At 42.3% G+C, this 16,073-nt stretch overlaps 1 protein-coding gene across 1 annotated transcript in view; it reads left to right on the forward strand.

The window, feature by feature from the left end:
* Hprt1 (hypoxanthine phosphoribosyltransferase 1) overlaps window positions 1-16,073 on the forward strand; it is a 46,928-nt gene that overhangs the window by 15,805 nt on the left and 15,050 nt on the right. The window lies entirely within an intron of this gene.

Below are 16,073 nucleotides of genomic sequence, written 5' to 3' on the forward strand. Positions count from 1 at the left end.
AGCCACCACAGTCTTTTGTTTTTCTTTTTCTTTTCAATTTGAGACAAAAGCTTACTAAGTTGTCCAGGCTGGCTTTGAACTTGCCGTGTAGCCCAAGGCAGCCTTGAAATTTTGATCTTCTTGCCTCAGCCTTCAGAATAGCTGGAATTGAAGGCATGTATCATCACACCTGAATGTTATTACTATTTTTAAATTTTTTAACATTACTCATTTTAATATTAATATTATTCTTTATATCAAAGTAACTATATTGGGTTATTTTGGCACACTATTGGCCTAAGAGAATATGTACTTAATTTGCAAGTTTTCTGTTGTATACTTGTTTATTTTGACTTGGATTTTTGGGGGTTTGACTTCATGATATTGCCCAGCTGTTCTCAAAGTCCTTGCTTTAATCAGTCCTCCTGCCTCAGCTTCCCAAGTGTTCAGAGTACAGGCGTGCACCACCATGACTCACTTGTTTTTGATGCTTTAAAGAAAAAACTCATTTCAAAATTGTTATTGAGGGCTGGAGGGATTGCTTAGCGGTTACAGCGTTTGCCTACAAAGTCAGAGGACCCAGTTTCAATTCTACAGGACCCACGTAAGCTAGATACACAAGGTGTACATATGTCTGGAGTTCATTTGCAGTGGCTGGAGGCCCTGGTACACCCATTTTCTCTCTCTCTCTCAAATAAATAAAGAAAAATGAAAAAATACTTTTTTTAAAATTTGTTACTGAGATGTAGAGGGTACTTTGACTATCTATGCTGTTGGGAAACACCCTCTCTGAAGCAAGATTGGTTTGAGGAAAATAAGTTATTTGGAGCAAAGTTGACATGATTAGCAATTAGTTCTCAAAAGCAGAATCTATTTTTGACCCAGGGCCACTCTGCATGTGTTACACAGTTTGAAACAGTTTACAGTCTGGAATGGTTTAGAATATTGACAGTGTTGAGACGATCATGGTGATACTTACATGTAAATTTTCTCATTCACAATTTCTGTAATTGTATGAATGTTTGATTTTTATTCAGATTCTTTTGTTTGTTTGTTTTGTTTTTCCAGGTAGGATCTCACTTTAGCCCAGGCTGACCTGTAACTTACTCTGTAGTCCCAGGCTATCCTTGAACTCATTGCGAGCCTTCTACCTTTGCCTCCCAAGTGCTGAGATTAAAGGCATGCACCACCATGCCCAGATTACTGGCTTTTATTTGAGAATGAATGAGTATGCCAGGACCTCCTGTCGCTATAAATGAATTCCAGATGCAGGCTTCACCTTGTACATCTGGTTTTATGTGGATACTTGGGAATCGAACCCAGGCCATTGTGCATTGTAGCACATGACTTTAACCACTGAGCAATCTCTCCATTCCCTTTACTGTATTTTTAATATTTTTAAAAATTTATTTTATTTATTTGAGAGACATACAGACAGAATGGGCATGCCACAGTCTTCAGACACTGTAAACCAACTCCAGATGCATGTGCTACCTTTTGCTTCACGTGGGTCCTTTGGCTTTGCAGGTAAACACCTTAACCATTAAGCCTCCTCCTTACTGTTTGAGACAAGATAGCATTAAGTACCCAGGTTAGCTTTGAACTTGGAATTTTCCTACTTTAGATTCCTGAGTAGTAGCTGGAATTACAGATGGGCCACCAGGCTTGGTAAAACTCATCTTTTTTTTTTTTTGGATTGTTTTTGTTTTTGGTGTTTTAAGGTAGTGTCTTGCTCTAGCCCATGCTGACCTGGCATTCACAATATAGTCTCAAGTTGGCCTCAAACTCAGGGCAATCCTCCTACCTTAGCCTCCCCAGTGCTAGGATTAAAAGCATGTGTTACCATACCCAGCCCAAAACTCATCTTTTACTCATGTTTTCACTAAAAGAAAGAATTACCTACATTTTACTTTTAGCCTTCATTCTCTGCATTAATCATCTATATGAATGACCCTTTGAACTTTAAAAAAATATTTATTTATTTGAGAGAGAGAAAGTGTGCATGCCAGGGCCTCTAGCCACTGCCAACGAGCCCCAGTTGCATGCATCACTTTTTGCATCCGGCTTACTTGTGTACTAGGGAATCAAACATGGGTCCTTAATCTTTGCAGGCAAGTGCCTTAACCACTCCACCCTTCCCCCCTTTGAACTTTTTTAGTCTTTTTAGTAATATGATTTTCACCTCATTTTTCCCCAGAAGATAGTTTCTGTTGACTTAGCAACTTAGAGCCTTGTTGGAGGATGCGGGGCAGGTCTGAATTAGGGTGGGGTTTCCTGTCCTTGTGGCGTCACCCAAGACTGATCCTGACCGCCTTACGGTGAGTGGTCCAGCTTACAAAGTAATAGTTTCCCATACATCTTGGAAAGCATAGCAGTGTTAGCACTTGGGAAATGTCCCTCATGGCTGTGGTCTCTATGGCTTTTATGAATGATAAAGTTTTTTTTTTCTCTTTTTTTGTTTTTTTCATGTAGGGTCTCACTCTAGCCAGCTGACCTGGAATTCACTGTGTAGTCTCAGGCTGTCTTCAAACAAACTCATAGCGATCCTTCTACCCTTGAATCATGAGTGCCAGGCTTGCTTTTTTTCTCTTTCCTTCCTGTTTTTTTTTTTGGTTGTTGTTTGAGACAGTCTCACTATGTCACCCAGGCTGCTCTCCTTGAAGTCAGCAATTTTTTTTTTTTTAACCTGGGCCTCCTGGGTGGTAGGATTATAAGCATAAACCACCATGCTCAGTTTGGGGCCTTGTTCTTTTTTTTAATTATTTTAATATTTTATGTGCTTATTTATGAGAGAGAAAGAGACAAACAGAGAGGAAGAGAGAATGGGCATGCCAGGGCCTCTAGCCACTGCATACAAACTCCAGACACATATGCCCCCTTGTGCATCTGGCTTATGTGGGTCCTGGGGAATCGAACCTGGGTTCTTAGGCTTTGCAGGCAAATGCCTTAAATGCTAGGCAATTTCCCCAGTCCCCGTTGTTCTTTTTTGTTTGTTTGTTTTGCTCTGTTTTGTTTTCCAAGGTAGAGTCTTACCCTAGCTCAGGCTGACCTGGAATTCATTATGTAGTCTCAGGCTGGCCTCAAACTCATGGTAATCCTCTTACCTCTGCCTCCCAAGTGCTGGGATTAAAGGTTTGTGCCACTATGCATGGCTGCTCTTTTTTTAAAATTCATTTTCATTTATTCATGAGAGGGTGAGGAAGGGAGAGTATGGGTGCAGCAGGGCCTCTAGCCACTGTAAATAAACTCCAAACACATGTGCCACCATGTGCATCTGGCTCTGGGGAATAGAACCTGAGTCCTTGGGTTTCATAGGTAAGTGCCTTAACTTCTGGACTGTCTCTCCAGCCCAAGAGCTTTGTTCTTGAAAATATATTGGGCACTATTTGGGACCTGTTTGGGGGATCTTTTTGAAAAAAAAATCATCTTGACATCAGGGACTTGGAATTTTTCATGTTTTAAGCAGTTCTTTAGGTGATGGATGAACCATTTAAGTGGTACCATAGACATAATCTCTCTCTTTGTCTCTCTCTCTCTCTGGGGGGAGGTAGGGTGTCACGCTCGCTCAGGGTGACCTGTGTCATCTCAGGGTGGCCTTGAACTCATGATGATCCTCCTACCTCTGCCTCCCTGAGTGTTGGGATTAAAGCCGTGCCACCATGCCTGGCTTCTCTTTTTTTATTTTTTAATTTGCAAGTTCCATAATTATAGAAATAAACCACGGTAATTTTCTCCCCCCCCTACTTTCCCCTTCGCAATTCCACTCTCTTATCATATCCCCTCTTTCTTTCAATCAGTCTTTTATTTTGATGTCATCATCTTTTCCTCCTATTATGATGGTCTTGTGTAGGAAATGTCAGGTACTGCGAGGTCATGGCTATCCAAGCCATTTTGTGTCTGGAAGAGGCAAGGAGTACAGCCCTTCTTTTGGCTCTAACTTTTTTTCTTTTTGTTCTTTGAGGTAGGGTCTTACTCTAGCCCACCACGCCTGGCTCTAACTTTATATATATATATATTTTAAATATTTTATGTATTTATTTGAGAGAGAGAGAGAGATAAAAATAAGCAGAGAAAGAACAAAGGAATAATGGGTGTACCAAGGCCAGTCTCCAGCCACTGCAAAGGAACTACAGGTGTGTGCGACCCCCTTGTGCATCTGGCTTACATGGGTCCTGGGAAATCAAATCTGAGTCCTTTGGCTTTGCAGGCAAGAACCTTAACCACTAAGCCATCTCTCCAGCCCCTGGCTCTAACTCTGTTTCCACCACCTCTTCCACAATGGACACTGAGCCTTGGAAGGTGTACTAGAGATGTTTCAGTGCTGAATATTCCTCTGTCACTTCTTCTCAGCACTATGGTACCTTCTGAGTCATCCCAAGGTCACTGCCATCTGCAAAGAGAAGCTTCTCTAACCAAAACTGGGAATAGCATTAATATATGGGTATGAATATTAAGAGAAGTGCTTACTGGGCAGTTTGGTGAGCATAATTTATGCATCTAGCCAGATACCAGCAGGCGTTACACCCCTGGGGCTCGTGACTACCCCTGTTGTAGGCTTTTAATATTAGGGATGTATTTTCTCCCATGGAGTGGGCTTCCAGTCCAATTAGAGAGCAATTTCCCCATAACAGACATGCCACTCTTGGACCTGTTGATGTTGGCTCATTTGGCCTCGCTGGCCAAATACAAGACTTTCATTGTCCATTGTTACTTATTTCCATTGATGACTTCTATCTCTCCCATGGACCTGTATGCAACATAGTTTTTTTTTTTTTCCCCCAGCTTTTTGTCAGCTGGTCTACACAGAGGTTTTCAGCTCAGCTCCAGCAGGATTTCTTAGTGATCTTGCAGCCCAAGTATATGAAGTCTTCATTCATACCCTCTCTCTCTCTCTCTCTCTCTCTCTCTCTCTCTCTCTGTTATTGTACCTTTTATGTCCATATATAATGATATCACTTCCATTTCATAAGCTCCTTTTAACTTTCCAAAGCCCTACTTGAATGAAAGATGCTTTTAATTCCAGCACTTGGGAGGCTGATGTAAAGGAATACTATGACTTCAAGGTTAGCCTGGGCTAGAATGAGATCCTGCCTCAAAAAATATAATATAGGGCTAGAGAGATGGCTTAGTGCTTTAAGGTGCTTGCCTGTGAAGCCAAAGGGCCCAGGTTTGATTCCCCAGGACCCACAAGGTGGCACATGCATCTGGAATTCCTTTGTAGTGGCTAGAGGCCATGGCATGTCCATTCTTTTTCTTTTTCCCTCTCTCTGGCTCTTTCTCTCTTTTAAATAAATAAAAAATAAAAATTTACACACATTCTTTTTTATGCATGTGTGTATAGGTACATGTGCACAAGCATGTACAGATCAGAGGACAACCTCAGGTGTTGTTCCTGAGATGTCATCTACCTTTATGGAGACAGGTCTCTCATTAGCCTGAAACTCACCTTGTCAGCTAGACTGGCTGGCCAGTGAGCTCAAGGGAACTACCTGTCTCTGCCTGTCCCCAGCTCTGGGATTACAGTGCCACCACACCTGCTGTAGGGGTTAAACACAGGTCCTCATGCATGCATGGCAAGTACTTCACTAACTAAGCCATCTCCCCAGCCCCCCTGCCCAATTTATATTGTTCCCGAACAGAAGTTATTGATGTATTGTTTAATAGTGTGCACTAGGACATAAATATATTCTTATTGCTGCTGACAATATAGCTAGCTAGCCTTTAATAATATTTCTGCTTAGAGTCAAAATATATGGTCCATGGTATGAATCATCTTTTTAAGTCTTGTTTAGGTCCCCCTCCAACATAGAAAATAAAATCTGTTTAGTTTATGACTCATTTTGATGGATTTATGCTGAATGTTCTTTTTTTTTTTTTTTTTTTTGGTGGTTTTTCGAGGTAGGGTCTCGCTTTAGCTCAGGCTGACCTGGAATTCACTATGTAGTCCTACCTCTGCCTCCAGAGTGCTGGGATTAAAGGTGTGTACCACCAAGCCCGGCCAGAATGTTCTTTCTTTAGAAAGCAAAAAATAGGGAGGGTTGATATTTCCTTTAAAAAATAATATTTTGCCTGGGCACACCTTTAATCCAAGCACTCAGGAAGATAAGGTAGGAGGATCGCTGTGAGTTCAAGGCCACCTGAGACCTCATAGTGAATTCCAGGTCAGCCTGAGCTCTCGACCCTACCTCGAAAAACCAAAAAAAAAAAAAAAAAAAAATAATAATAATAAAAACATTTTATCGTTATAAAAGTAATTTGGAATGAATAAATAAAAATAAACAAAAAAATCAAAAAGTGTTGGATAGATGGCTTAGTGGTTAAGTGCTTGCCTGTGAAGCCTAAGAACTCTGGTTCGAGGCTTGATTCCCCAGGACCCACATTAGCCAGGTGCACAAGGGGGCGCATGAGTCTGGCGTTTGTTAGCAGTGGCTGGAGGGCCTGGCACGCCCATTCTCTCTCTCTGTCTCTATCTGCCTATTTCTCTGTCTGTTACTCTAAAATAAGTAAATAAAAATAAACAAAAAAGCAATTTGGAACAGTAGAAATACTTTGGCATTTTAATTACAGTTTCTCCTGTTTATTTTTCCCTATTACTTTTAGATCATAGAGAATTGTTAAGCTTGGGGGCTGGGGAGTTAGCTCAGTGGTAAAAGGTGTTTGCTTGCAAAGCCTGCTGTCCCAGGTTTAATTCCCCAGGACCCATGTCAAGCTAGATGCACAAAGTAGCACATGCATGTGGATTTGGAGTTCATTTGCAGCTGTAAGAGGCCCTAGCATGCCTGTCTCTGTTTCTTCCTCTCATCCCTCTCTCAGCAAATAAATAATTTTAATAGATTTTATTTATTTATTTGAGAGAGAAAAGGGTAGAGAGTGAGAGAGAGAATGGGCATGCCCGGGCCTCTAGCCACTGCAAACAAACTCCAGATGCATGCGCCCTCTTGTGCATCTGGTGTACGTGGGTCCTGGAGAATTGAACTGGGTTCCTTAGTCTTCACAGGCAAACACCTTAGCTGCTAAGCCATCTCTCCAGCCTCCAAAAGTTTTTTTTTTTTTGAAGTCATTATTAGGCTAATTTCCTCAACTGATAAAAAACTTAAGCAAAAGGAAAGCATATTTTGTTTTCATATAGAAAAATCTTGAGGTTTTTAGCTGGGCATGGTGGCACACACCTTTAATCTCAATACTTGCGAGGCAGATGTAGGAGAATTTCTCAGTTTGAGGTCACCCTGAGACTACATAGTGAATTCCAGGTCAGCCTGGACTAGAGCAAGACCCTATCTTGGAAAAGAAAGAAAGGAGGGAGGAAGGAAGGAGAAAGAGAGAAAGAAGGGAGGGAAGGAGGAGGGAAGGAGGAACGAAGGAGAGAGACAGAAAGAAAGAAAGAGAAAGAAAGAATGAAAAAGATAATTGATTTTGAGGTTTTATGTGAAATTCTGTGGTGATTTACTACTAAACAATAGAGACTAAGAATACTGTACAGATACTCTGGAGTGACATTTCTGTTTAATGAACAGCTTGTCATGGAAGATACTAAGAGTGGTTAAAGGCATTTGTAAAGCCTGCTAACCCTCGTTCTATTCCCCAGTACTCAGATAAAGCCAGATGTACCGACTGGTGCGTATATCTGGAGTTCATTTGCAGTGCCAAGAGGCTCTAGCATAGATTCTCTCTCTCGCAAATAAATAAAGGTAGTATCATCATAGGGTCAAGGAATCAGAGATACATTTTAAAATACATTATTAATTTTGAGGCTTTTTTGTTTTAGGAGGTAGGGTCTCACTGTAGCTCAGGCTGACCTGGAATTCACTATGTCATCTCAGGGTGGCCTTCGAACTCACGGTGATCCTCCTACCTGTGCCTCCCAGGTGCTTGGAATAAGGCATGCACCACTATGCCTGCCTTTAAGGCATATTTCAAAATAATCAGACAACATCCAGACACACAAAATATTCAAAATCATTTGAGTTTCCAGAATATATTATGTTTAAATTACTAGTCTTGGAAATTTAGTTTTAATGGTCAATAAATCTAATTTTGCAAAAGAAAAAAATACATGCATTTACAAATCAATCTGCTTAATTTGAGAAAAAAACATACAAATTTTTATTGTATTGTTTCATTCAGTAACATTGATGTTTCTGTGAGTTTACATACTGATCTTGATCAGTTTGAAACAGTTGAAGGCTGCCTCATTTGGTGTAGTGGAGCATACCTATAATGCCAGCACTAAGGAGGCAGAGGATTTATTGCTGCAAGTTTGAAGCCAGCCTGGCATACATAGTGAATTACAGGCCAGCTATAGCTTCCATAGTAAGACCTCATTTCCAGGTAAATAAATAGATAAATAGCCTGGAATGGTTGTGCATGGTAATAATCCCAGCACTTGGGAGGCAGAGAATGGAGGATCAGGAGTTCAAGGCTATCCTGGGGTACATAGTGAGTTTGCAGCCAGCTTAGGTTACATGAGACCCTGTCTCAAAACAATCGCCACAGGGCTGGAGAGATGGCGTAGCAGTTAAGCGCTTGCCTGTGAAGCCTATGGACCCTGGTTCGAGGCTTGGTTCCCCAGGTCCCACGTTAGCCAGATGCACAAGGGGGCGCATGCATCTGGAGTTCGTTTGCAGAGGCTGGAAGCCCTGGCGCGCCCATTCTCTCTCTCTCCCTCTACCTGTCTTTCTCGCTGTGTCTGTCGCTCTCAAATAAATAAATAAATAAATAAATAAAGTTAAAAAAAAAAAAACAATCACCACAAATAAGTGAAAAGTTGCTTAACCTGTACTAATCCTAATGAAGTGACAGCATGTCTATAAACTTTTGTAGTCTCAGAATATAAACACCCATTATTTTCTTCAAAATAAAATTTGCATTTAAAAAATATTTTTATTTATTTATTTATTTGAGAGAGAGATACAGAAATAGTAGGGGGAGAGAGAATGGGCATGCCACGGTCTCCAGAACTGGAAACAAACTCCGAATGCTTGCACCTCTTTGTGTATCTGGCTCACGTGGGTCCTGGGGAATCAAACCTAAGTCCTTTGGCTTTGCAGGCAAGTACCTTAATCACTAAGCCATCTCTCCAGTCCCCCCCTTTTTTTTGGTTTTTCGAGGTAGGATCTCACTCTGGCCCAGGCTGACCTGGAATTCATTATGTAGTCTCAGGGTGGCCTTGAACTCAGGGTGACCTTCTTACCTCAGTCTCCCAAGTGCTGAGATTAAAGGCGTGTGCCACCATGCCTGGTTTAAAATGTGCATTTTTAAAAACTTCATTTATTTATTTGAGAGAGAGAGAGAAAGAGAATGGGTGCACCAGGGCTTCCAGCCACTGCAAACGAACTCCAGATGCATGCAACCCCTTGTGCATCTGGCTAAGGTGGGTCCTAGGTTCTCGAACCATGGTCCTTAGGTTTCACAGGCAAACTCTTTAACTGCTAAGCCATTGCTCCAGCCCAAATTTGCATTTTTTGATTAATAAAATATTGTTAGCTGTAGAAAATTATGAAGAAATCTCAAATTCTGCTACCCTTTTTTGGGTGGTGGTAGTTTGAATCGATGGCCCCCAGTATATTCACTGTTTTATTACAATTTATAATTTACATCTGCAGCCACCTGAGTAGAGAAGGTGTCACTGGGCCAATTTTAGTGGTAGTAGATTTGAAATTCCAATCTAAAGATATGCAAAGTGCCTAGTTCAGCCTAGAGTTCCTGAGGTGTGGTTTTAGGGATTTGGCTTGTGGCTTCTCTCTCTGATTGGACCTGAATAAAGCAGGCCAGCTTCCTCTGCTATTATGGAACTTCCCCTGGATCTGTAAGCTTCAATAAACCCCTTCCTCCATAACTGTGCCTGGTCTGGAAGTTCATCTCAGTGACCTGAAGCTGTCTGCTGCAGTGGGCTTTCGAATCAGGGTCTTTTTCTATCCCAGGCTGACCTATAACTCACTCTGTAGTGCCAGGCTAGCTTCCAACTCATTGTAATCCTCCTATCTCAGCCTCCCAAGTGTTGGAATTAGGCATGAGCCACCACATCCAGCTCTGATTTCAAATATTTAAAAACTTTTTTCTCTTTCCACTTACACTTCTGTAGTTTACATACTCAGATTATCTAGTGAGGATGTCATTTGCCTAGTGCCTAGATAGAGCCTGAGAATTCCAAATACTCTATTTCATTAAATAAGTTAAAGATCCAGCTGTATGGTGCATCAATTACAATGTTGACTTCACAGATAAAAATGTGAGTGTGGGGCTGGAGAGATGGCTTAGTGGTTAAGGCATTTGCCCGTGAACTCAGGTTCAATTCTCCAGTACCCACGTAAGCCAGATTCACAGGGTGGTGCATGTGTCTAGCGTTAGCAGTGGCAGGAGGCCGTGGTGCACCCATTCTCTCTCTCTCTCTCTCTCTCTCTCTCTCAAATAAATATATATATATATATTTTTCATTTTTATTTATTTATTTGAGAGCAACAGAGATAGATAGAGAGAGAGAATGGGCACGCTAGGGCCTCCAGCCACTGCAGATAAACTCTAGACGCGTGCGCCCCCTTGTGCATCTGGCTAATGTGGGTCCTGGAGAATCGAGCCTTGAACCGGGGTCCTTAGGCTTCACAGGCAAGCGTTTAACCGCTAAGCCATCTCTCCAGCCCTAAATATATATTTTTTTAAGTGTGAGAGTGACCTTTTCTGAAATGTATTTCCTCTACTGTGAGTTTTTTTATTTATTTGAGAACGACAGACAGAAAGAGGCAGAGAGAGAGAGAGAGAGACAGAGAGAGAGAGAGAGAGAGAGAGAGAGAGAAAGAAAGAATGGACGTGCCAGGGCCTCCAGCCACTGCAAACGAACTCCAGACGCATGCGCCCCCTTGTGCATCTGGCTAACGTGGGTCCTGGGGAATCGAGCCTCGAACCGGGGTCCTTAGGCTTCACAGGCAAGTGCTTAACTGCTGTGCCATCTCTCCAGCCCTACTGTGAGTTTTAAAATAATGTAATTTTTAAAAAGTTTTTCAAGGTAGGATTTCACTCTAGTCCAGGCTGACCTGGAATTCACTATGTAGTCTCAGAGTGGCCTCAAACCCACAGTAATCCTCATACCTCTGTCTCCCGAGTGCTGGGATTAAAGGCGTGCACCATCACACCTGGCTAATGTAAATATTTTTGCTAAAATAGTTGAATAAATATAATGGGGTGCCAAGAAAAAAAAAAAGTCATACAAGTAATTTTGTATTATTTTCTTTCTCTCTTTCTTTCTTTGGTTTTGTTTGTTTCAGGTAGGGTCTTCCTCTAGCCCAAGCTGATGACAGGAATACCTTTATAATGGGGAAATTGGGGTTCTGGAGTGCTTCCTGGAACCTCAAGCCCTGAGTTCATATCTGCAAAGTAACCAAAGAATTGGCAATTCCATATTCAAGAGAATGATGTTTTTATTTTATTTATTTTTTACTTTCATTAATATCTTTTTTTCTCAATTTTTATTAACATTTTCCATGATTATAAAAAATATCCCATGGTAATACCCCCCCACTTTCCCCTTTGAAATTCCCTTCTCCTTCATATCCCCTCCCCATCTCAATGAGTCGCTATTTTATTTTGATGTCATGATCTTTTCCTCCTCTTATGATGGTCTTGTGTAGGTAGTGTCAGGCATGGTGAGGTCATGGATATGCAGGCCATTTTGTGTCTGGAGGAGCACGTTGTAAGGAGTCCTACCCTTCCTGTGGCTCTTTACATTCTTTCCGCCCCCTCTTCCGCATGAGACCCTGAGCCTTGGAAGGTGTGATTGAGATGTTACTCAGTACTCCAGTCACTTCTTTCCAGCACTATGATACCTTCTGAGTCATCCCAAGGTCACTGCCATCTGAAAAAGGAAGATTCTCAACCAAAAGTGAGAGTAGCGTTAATATAAGGGTATAAGTATTAAGAGAAGTGCTTACTGGCAGTTTGATAAGCATAGTATATATACTTATCCAGACATCAGCAGATGTTACACCTCTAGGACTCATGGCTACCCCTGTTTTAAGTTTTCAGTATCAGGGATGTATTCTCCCTCCCCCCAATGAACAGTCCTCCAGTCCAATTGGAGGCCATTTCATTTCCACCATGACAGATGTGCCACTATTGCACCCGTTGGCTCATTTGGCCTGGCTGGTCAATTATAAGGCTTGCAGTGTCCACTGTTGAGTTTCTTCACTGGTGGTATCTCTTTCTTCCATAGAACTGCATGTAGAATGGCTTCTTCCAGCTTTCTGTCAGCTGGTCTACATGGAGGAGGTTATCAGCTCAGTTCCAGCAGAATTTCTCAGTGGCCTGCAGCCCAAGTATGTGGTGTCTTCAGCAATAGGGTCTTACCATCTATTCCTGGTGGGAAACCAAGGGCCTCGGCAACGGCCTGTAACGTTTTGTGGGCATCAGGGACCTCCCTGGCCAACACTCACTGGAGGTATCCCATCCCTGGCACGGAAAATTTTCTAACAATGATCTATGGCTCCTGAGTGTTCCATTGTCCGAAACCGGAGGATTTCATATGATTTATTTGCATCCTCTTAGATTTTGATTAGCCCTCCCTCCACCTTTCCTTTACTCTGTCTCTTTCCCTGACCTCACTTTGGGCCTTTTCACCCCCGTTAATCTATTCTTCTACTTACATATATATGATACCAACCTATTAAGTATCCTCCTCCCTTCCTTTCTCTTCCCTTTATATCTCCTTTTTAACTTACTAGTCTCTGCTACTGAGTGTTTTGCTTCTCACACAGAAGCCCAGTCATCTGTAGCTAGGATCCACATATGAAGGAGAACATGTGGTACTTGGCTTTCTAGGCCTGGGTTACCTCACGTACTATAATCCTTTCCAGATTTATCCATTCAAGAGAATGATTTTTATTCTTTTATTCTTTTTTTGTTGTTGTTTTTTCGAGGTGGGGTTTCACTCTGGCCCAGGCTAACCTGGAATTAACTATGTAGTCTCAGGGTGGCCTCGAACTCACGGTCATCCTCCTACCTCTGCCTCCTGAGTGCTTGGAATAAAAGTGTGTGCCACCATGCCCGGCTTAAGAGAATGGTTTTTAAAATGCCATATTTTATTCAGATTTTACAAAGGAGTGGGGAAAGGGGAAGGCTTGTAGGTAAGGGGACATAAAATGGGGAGGAGTACACCACGTGGAGCCCAAAAGCCTGTGTAGCCAAGGAGTCCATGTGACCGGATATGAATCAGGGGAAAAAAAGCATGGAAAGAAAAGAGAAAAGTAAGTTCAAGGAACAACTGCCATGTGGGGAGCTGGAGGGGATAAAGAACCCATGCAGAGAGTAAGGGCTAGGGGGCCCTCCCCACTGGGCCTCGGAAAGGTCCTAGGCCAAGCCCCTCGTGGTTGAGCCTGAGCTTGGTCGGAGCCAGCCCAGGCCCAGTTGAGGGAAAAACTCACCCACAGCCACTGCTCTCCCCTTGCAGAAGTATTTATAACCTTAGGGTGGTGGGCTGTCTTTTGGCCCAGGTGAACCAGAGGGACAGCTGGTTGATTAGGGCTAGGGGCTGTCTCAGGAAGAGGTTAGCCCTGGCACCAAGTTCTAGGGGCTGGACTTAACCAACCACAATGTTTAAATCCTATGAAAGACCTCCCTCCCAAGAGTGGTCCTGATTGGTAAAATAGGTCTGGGGCACTAGGCAAGAGATAAGAAGTCAGATCATCCTGGATTTTAGCAAGTGCAAAATTTCCTGAGCTTTTCACCTTCAGGGGTCCAGTTACCCTAACTCAACTTTCCCACCCTAACTTAAGGATACTCGTGGGCTTTTCTGCTAAGAGAGGTGTAGAGAGGGTTGGGAAGAGAAAATCTGGAGGGGCTTTTCCATTCTTGTCACCCCAGAATTTACTGTAAAGATGAGGCGTATGAGACATACTCAGTAAAGGGGTTCAGTGGGAAGCTTATTCACTTCAGGGAGGGATGTGGCAGCTAACAGGTATGGAGGTTTGCTCCCCTTCCTGTGGCTACTTAGGTTGGGTGATGGATTTATGGATAGCATTTGTATATAATTTCCACATTTATACCCATGTTCTAGCAAAGTATACTGTATCATGACTCTTGTTTTAAATATTTTTATTTATTTGTTTATTTTGGTAAGAGGGAGAGAATGGGCACGCTAAGGTCTCTAGTCACTGCAGATGAACTCCAGATGCATGTGCCACCAGGTGCATCTGGCTTACATGGGATCTGGAGGATTGAACCTGAGTCCTTAGGCTTCATAGGCAAGTGCCTTAATTGCTAAGATCTCTCCAAGTCTTGTTTTTTTTTTTTTTGAGGTAGGGTCTCACTAGCCCAGGTTGACCTGGAATTTTTTATTTATTTATTTATTTTTAGGATTTTTGAGGTAGGGTCTCCCTCTATCCCAGGCTGACCTGGAATTCACTATGTAGTCTCAGGGTGGCCTCGAACTCACGGCGATACTCCTACCTCTGCCTCCCAAGTGCTGGGATTAAAGGCGTGCACCACCACGCCTGGCGGGAGCCCTTTTTTTTTTTTTTTTACTTAGCTTCTATTTAAAAGGTGGCTGTTCCCATGGGGTTGGGGGGAGGAACTCAGAAGAAACATAAGCTGATAACCTTGGGACCAACAGGAGTGCAAAAATATGAATGGTAATAAAGAACCAGAGTTTTGTGTTTGAGCCTCTTTGTCCTGTTATCACAGATCAATGTCATCTGTTTTTTAAAAAATATCTTTTTTACACTGAAAGAGACTAGGCATGCCAGGGTCCTGTTTTTTTTTTTTTTTTAAATATCTATTTGTACAGTGTAAGAGAGAGAGAATAGGCATGCCAGGGCCTCTAGCTGCTGCAAATGCACTCCAAATGCATGAGCCATGCATTTGGTTTTATGTGGGTACTGGGGAATTGAGCCCCAGTTGTTAGCTTTTGCCGGCTTAGTGCCTTAACCACTAAGCCGTCTCTCCAACCCAGGTAACCAGTTATTGAATATTCCTCTTTTCCTGGTCTGTAGGAACTTGACTGTAGTTTCATATTTCTACAGAAGATGGCAGTGTTGACCAACATTTACCATGGAAATCACGATTCCCTTTTACCTCTTTCCTGTTGCTACTAATCACTTCTGTATGCTTGAAATGCTGAGATTTCAGTTAGTTAGAATAAGATGAGAATTAGTGTGCAAATGTTTTTGGTACAAAGTCACAACATTTAGTTTACAACATGGAATAGTGTAATTTTTTTAGTTTCTGTTGTTGTTTATTGGTGCTAGGAATGGAACCCAGGGCCTCATACATGCTATGCTGACACTTTACCACTGATCCACACCCCAAGCTCAGCATAGAAAAGGATTTTTGTATTTTCTTTTTTGAGGTAGGGTCTGGCTCTTACTCAGGCTGACCTAGAATTCACTATGTAGTCTCAGGCTTACTTCCAACTCACAGTGATCCTCCTACCTCTGACTCCTGATTGCTGGGATTAAAGGCATGCACTACTACACCTGGCTGATTTTGTAGTTTCTTACAATGATGTTTTGAGATAGGGTCTTATTAAATAGCCCAAGCTGCCTTTAAAAAATCACAGTCTGTGGGTTGACGGGATGGATTAGTGGTTAAAGCACTTGCCTGAAAAGCCAAAGGACCCAGATTTAATTTCCTAGGACCCACATAAGATAGGTACACAAGGTGCCACATGTGCATGGAGCTCGTTTGAAGTGGCGGAAGGCCTGTGGCGTACCCATTCTCTTATCTTTTCTCTCTCCCCTTCTCAAATAAATAAAATAAATAACTAACTAAATAAATAAATATCACAGTCTAGAGCCAGGCATGGTAACACAAGCCTTTAATCCCAGCACTTGGAAGGTAGAAATAGCAGAATCACTGTGAGTTCAAGGCCACCCTGAGAGTACATAGTGAATTCTAGGCCAGCCTGGGCTACAGTGAAACCCTACCTCGAAAAACAAACAAAACACACACACACACACACAGTCTGTTACAGTGTGGCCTCAGCCTTCTGATTGCTTTTGAGAGATTACAGGCATGTGCCACATTACCTGGCCCAACATAGGGTTCTTTATTTGTCCCGTGTGTGTGCGTGTGTGGTGGGGGTAGAACCTAGGGCCTTGTGCTCTGAGGTA

The sequence above is a fragment of the Jaculus jaculus genome, chromosome X (genome assembly GCF_020740685.1).
Source record: "Jaculus jaculus isolate mJacJac1 chromosome X, mJacJac1.mat.Y.cur, whole genome shotgun sequence".
Taxonomy (NCBI): domain Eukaryota; kingdom Metazoa; phylum Chordata; class Mammalia; order Rodentia; family Dipodidae; genus Jaculus; species Jaculus jaculus.